General features: G+C 43.0%; 1 long non-coding RNA gene across 1 annotated transcript; it reads left to right on the forward strand.

The window, feature by feature from the left end:
* Positions 1 to 355: 355 nt before the first annotated feature.
* On the forward strand, positions 356 to 5,560 carry LOC309514502. Its single transcript, XR_014212013.1, has 3 exons — positions 356 to 623; positions 662 to 4,965; positions 5,329 to 5,560. It is a non-coding gene; the product is annotated as an uncharacterized lncRNA (long non-coding RNA).
* Positions 5,561 to 5,806: the final 246 nt, after the last annotated feature.

Below are 5,806 nucleotides of genomic sequence, written 5' to 3' on the forward strand. Positions count from 1 at the left end.
CAAGATCAAGTAAAACAATAAAAACACTTAACTGACCAATCACATTGGTTCTGCCCCCCCACTAACAAGAGTCCTGTCCCCCCTAGCAAAGTCCTGCCATCCCAACGGAAACCCTGGCTACGCTCATGCGCCCTGTCAGCTAATTAGATGCCCCCACCTGCAGGATGCGGGTAGCGCTGTTGGTTAAACCACAGAGACTAGGACTTGCCGATCAGAAGGTCGGCGGTTCGAATCCTCGAGACGGGGTGAGCTCCTGTTGCTCGGTCTCAGCTCCTGCCAACCTAGCAGTTTGAAAGCATATCAAAGTGCAAGTAGATAAATAGGTACTACTCCAGCGGGAAGGTAAACAGCGTTTCTGTGTGCTGCTCTGGTTCGCCAGAAGCGGCTTAGTCATGCTGGCCACATGACCCAGAAGCTGTACGCCAGCTCCATCGGCCAATAAAGCGAGATGAGCGCCGCAACCCCAGAGTCGGTCACGACTGGACCTAATGGTCAGGGGTCCCTTTACCTTTACCTGCAGGAGGATGGGTCAGCAGTGATTTTGGCGGCCCCTTCTTCTTCTGACAGTTCTCTCTATCACCACCAGAATGGATTTTGGGCAGAGGAATAGGGGAAGAAGAATTGTTTGAAAACCACCTCTTCCTCCTAATGGAGCATCTAGCTAGTAGAGCTCTATTAAACACAGCTCTGGATCCAACCCAAGAGCATTAAAAAAGTTTAGGATCTGTCTCTTGCCAAGCATTTAATAACAAAAAAAAAAGGGGTTCTTAAAAGCCAAACTAAACACAATCATATATCAGCTATACAAATCGAAGTGATGTTAATGTGAGACCTCCAGGTATCAATGCTTACTTATGGAGATGCTATGTCATGGATAGTTGAGGCCTTGGCAATGTGTTCAATGATATAGTTATTTGACAATTTCCTTGCTCCTTTTCTTACTTTTATGTGACCAATATAAGCATGTAACACTCTCTGAGTTTTGTTGGAATTGATTGATGTTGCCTTAGGTAAAGGTAAAGGGACCCCTGACTGTTAGGTCCAGTCGTGACCGACTCTGGGGTTGCGGCGCTCATCTCGCTTTACTGGCCGAGGGAGCCGGCGTTTGTCCACAGACAGCTTCCAGGTCATGTGGCCAGCATGACTAAGCCGCTTCTGGCGAACCAGAGCAGCGCACGGAAACGCCGTTTACCTTCCCGCCGGAGCGGTACCTATTTATCTACTTGCACTTTGATGTGTTTTCGAACTGCTAGGTTGGCAGGAGCAGGGACCGAGCAACAGGAGCTCACCCCTTTGCGGGGATTCGAACCGCCGACCTTCTGATCAGCAAGTCCTAGGCTCTGTGGTTTAACCCACAGTGCCACCCGCGTCCCATGCTGCCTTACTACAACATTAAAGAAACACTCTTTTTTAAAAAAACAACAAACTTTTTTTTAACATGCACTAATATAGATCCTTTCCCTTGAGTCCTCTGGCATCAATAGAGTGTTAAACTGCACATCACCCACTTTGTGCACATATAGTTGTTAGGGAAGTTATTTTATTTTCCAATAAACAGATCTGCAGATTAATCTGTGCATGTCCTGGAGGCGGAGAAAAAAGGTTCCGTTGAGCATGCTCACTTCAATAGGTAAGAGCAGTTTCCATGGAGACAGGGTTAGAGGTGAAGATATTAATGATAAATAAGGGGGAGATGGACACAGAAGATCCGGGTTTTAAAAATAGGCCGTACACAAACCACTTGGTTCTGGGCAGTGTGAGGACAAAGCGATGATTGAAAATCTGGATTTTTAAAGTATGGACGAGCTCTTGGTTTTGGTGAACTATTGCAAAAAAGGATATCATGTTCATAATTCACATGCTTTAGTTTAAATGCAGTATTTCTTTATATAAAGGTATACAAAATTTTAAAAGGGAATCCCCCAGCAAGAATGGGGCAGATGATTTTTAAAACAAGTGATGATACTTATAAGGGTATATGAAGTTTTCAGGAATGGCAAAGTGAGGTGGGAATTAACAACAGAGATATCAAAACACCCTGCAAGAAATCATGGAAACAAGTTAGAAATCGCTGCAAAACAAAGAAGTTGTTTGGAAGGAACCAACACTTGGACATTTTTGTTTATGAAGAAAAGACTGGCTTCCATTTACCGTATATTAATTTTTTTAAAACACCAAACTAGCTCACTAATAAGGTGGAAGTGATTGAGATGACTGCCAAAAACACAAATGTGATTGAAGGAACTAACAGAAGCATGATGAACTGGAAAGAGATGGAGTGAAGATGCCCTCATTGGAAAAACTAATGGAAGGTGGCTGCAGACTGCTGGGCAGTACAGTGGTACCTCCGGTTAAGTACTTAATTCGTTTCAGAGGTCCGTACTTAACCTGAAACTGTTCTTAACCTGAAGCACCACTTTAGCTAATGGGGCCTCCTGCTGCCACCACACCGCCGGAGCACGATTTCTGTTCTCATCCTGAAGGAAAGTTCTTAACCCGAGGTAATATTTCTGGGTTAGCAGAGTCTGTAACCTGAAGCGTCTGTAACCCGAGGTACCACTGTATGGATTCATGGAGGGGAAAGTGTGAGACAGTCCTTTAAGAAGGATGCTGTATGCACATGGCTTCCCTTGTAGAATCCCAGGAACTTCCAATTTCTCTCGCACAGATTAACAATACCAAGCACCATTAACAAACTACAGTTCCCTCGATTCTTTGGAGGAAGCCATGTGCTTTAAACATGTGTTGAGTGTGCTTAAATGTATGTGTGTAATTGATCATAGATGCCAGACCATGGAGTGGAGAAGGAGTAAGCGGAAAGGTGCAATTTAGACAGATTTGTGCTATGTGGAGCACCATCAGAAAAAAAAGGCATTTGAGAGAATGGTTTAAAAAGAAAAACTCCACAGTTAACATTGTAATAGTTTGTGCTCAGCATAAAAATGTGGCAGTCTTTGGCAAAAATTTAAAGGGTGGTCCTGAAAGAACTTTTGAGTTGAGCACTCCTGAATTATATCCTTCCGATACTGACTTTTTCTTTTGATACACTGCAAGGCCAAAATGTGATGAGTAAGCAGAAGCAAGCAGGAACAAAACTGCCTGCTGAATATTGACTGTTATGAAGACAAATAGTTGAACACCCTGAAATATATGTGGAGCTTGTGATAAATGTAATTTGCACGTTATATTCATTTCTAGACTGTATTCAACCAGTCTACAAGGAAATAATTAATTTAAGAAAACCCCCAGATGGAGTATTAAAGAGATTTCTACTAAAATTATTTTCTAGACAAAAAGAGCTTAATTTATTTTGCAGTTGGTATGTAGGCAATGCTGCCAAAACATCATAAAACAACCAGCAAAATTGCTGTATAGATATGGAAATTTCTATTATTTTTATTCTCGTTATTTTACTGTTGGGTATTTAGCAGTATTTTACACGCTTTGGGGAACAGAAAAGCAGCCTATTTGTTTTTCAAAATCAATAAACAAAATGTCCTTGCTGTGAAACCAAAGAACTGAATGGTTTGCAGTCTTGCATTAAAAAGAAGAAGATGCATTTTGGGTCCTAAAGGTTGTTCTTTAGGGTAATACTTGTAAATTGAACAGGCTGAAAACAACCAATAAAAACTTCTCAGATAAAATATTATGCTGTTTGTACAGAAACTTTTATCCAATAGTACTAGAAGATCACCTGTCTTCTAGGTGCTAATAGTTAAGTGTAACATGGTATATATACTTCCAGCATCAAAAAAAGACCTAACACCACCGTCAGTCACCATGCTCAATTATTACTGGTGTCCACTGCCATTCGCAACAGAGCTCCCATAGCATTAGATGGTTTATTTATACATAAATATTACCCGAGCCAATATACCATATTTTCCGGCGTATAAGACGACTGGGCGTATAAGACGACCCCCACAACTTTTCCAGTTAAAATATAGAGTTTGGGATATACTTGCCATATAAGACTATCCCTCTTCCAACGCAAACCAAATAAAAATAAAAAAATCAGTCTCCAGTCCTGTTCGGAAATCCGCTCCACGTCCCAGTGGCCGGGGGCTTCTGGGGCCAATTTTCAAGCCTATTTCTGCTTCATCTAGAGAGCTTGGTATCCTCTGATTTAATTTGCTGTCGTTTTATCCTTTGGTGGGGAGTTGCTGCAGGAACTGCTGCTGTAGCTGGCGTATAAGACAACCCTCGACTTTTGAGAAGATTTTCCTGGGTTAAAAAGTAGCCTTATACACCAGAAAATACAGTAACCCTACAGGGTCTTATTTCTCCTATAACAACAGCCTTGGATTCAAACAGAAATCAGTCATTGCTCTACTTCTCTTCCTTCCCAGCCTGCAGCTTTTGCATCTAGGGTCACACCCTAAAATTCTGGCTTTATCTGTTGAGGGAAGGGGTCCCTACGCACTTGCCATCTTGCAAAAGCCCTTGATCCTTGGTTCTCTTAATGGCCCATCACCCAGGATGCTAACCTGGCTTCAGCTTTTAACACTTGCTGGATCCAGGAGTTAGAAGTCTGGCACCCAACTTAACACCTTTGTTACAATTGGTTACAGAACAGGAAGCAGAGTAGGAGCAGAGAATTATCCCAACAGAAGGGTTCAGAAAGTGGAGTCCCTAAAGGTCTGGTACTGGGGCCTGTGGCTTTTGACTTGTTTATAAATCACCTAGAGTTAGGGGTGAGTAGTAGGGTGCCTGAATTGTTCAGGATGGTTAAATAAAAAAGGGATTGTCAGGCGCTCCAAAAAGAGATCTTTAAACAGGGTGAATGAGAAGTAAAAGGCAAATGCAATTCAATGTAAGCAAGTGTAAAGTGGTGTACATTGGACAAAAAATTCCTAATTTCACATGTATGCTAATGTGCTCTCAACTGATGGTGACTGTTTAGGAATGAAACACCGAAGTTGTAGCGAAAAAGTTGAATTCAGTGTTAGGGATCATTAGGGATCGGTCCAGTATACCTGAAGGAGCGTCTCCACCCCCATCAGTCTGCCCGGACGCTGAGGTCCAGCGCCGAGGGCCTTCTGGCGGTTCCCTCATTGCGAGAAGCAAAGCTACAGGCAACCAGGCAGAGGGCCTTCTCGGTAGTGGCGCCCGCCCTGTGGAACGCTCTTCCAGCAGATGTCAAAGCGATAAACAACTACCTGACATTCAGGAGACATCTTAAGGCAGCCCTGTTCAGGGAAGTTTTTAACGTGTGATATTTTATTGTATTTTTGGTTTTTATGGAAGCCGCCCAGAGTGGCTGGGGAGGCCCAGCCAGATGGGCAGGGTATAAATAATAAATTATTATTATTATTATTATTAGGAAAGGGAATGAAACGAAACTGCCAATATCATAATACTATGGCACAACCACACTTGGAATACTGTTCTCAGTTCTGTTCATCTCAAAAAAGGATTTTGTTGTTGTTTATTCGTTTAGTTGTGTCCAACTCTTCGTGACCCCATGGACCAGAGCACGCCAGGCACTCCTGTCTTCCACTGCCTCCCGCAGTTTGGTCAAACTCATGTTCGTAGCTTCGAGAACACTGTCCAACCATCTCGTCCTGTCGTCCCCTTCTCCTTGTGCCCTCTATCTTTTCCAGGGAGTCTTCTGTTCTCACAGGTGGCCAAAGTATTGGAGCCTCAGCTTCAGGATCTGTCCTTCCAGTGAGCACTCAGGGCTGATTTCCTTCAGAATGGATAGGTTTGATCTTCTTGCAGTCCATGGGACTCTCAAGAGTCTCCTCCAGCACCAGAATTCAAAAGCATCAATTCTTCGGCGATCACAGTATAGTAGATCTGGAAA

This window comes from Podarcis vaucheri, assembly GCF_965113315.1.
Source record: "Podarcis vaucheri genome assembly, chromosome: 11".
NCBI classification, from domain to species: Eukaryota; Metazoa; Chordata; class Lepidosauria; order Squamata; family Lacertidae; genus Podarcis; species Podarcis vaucheri.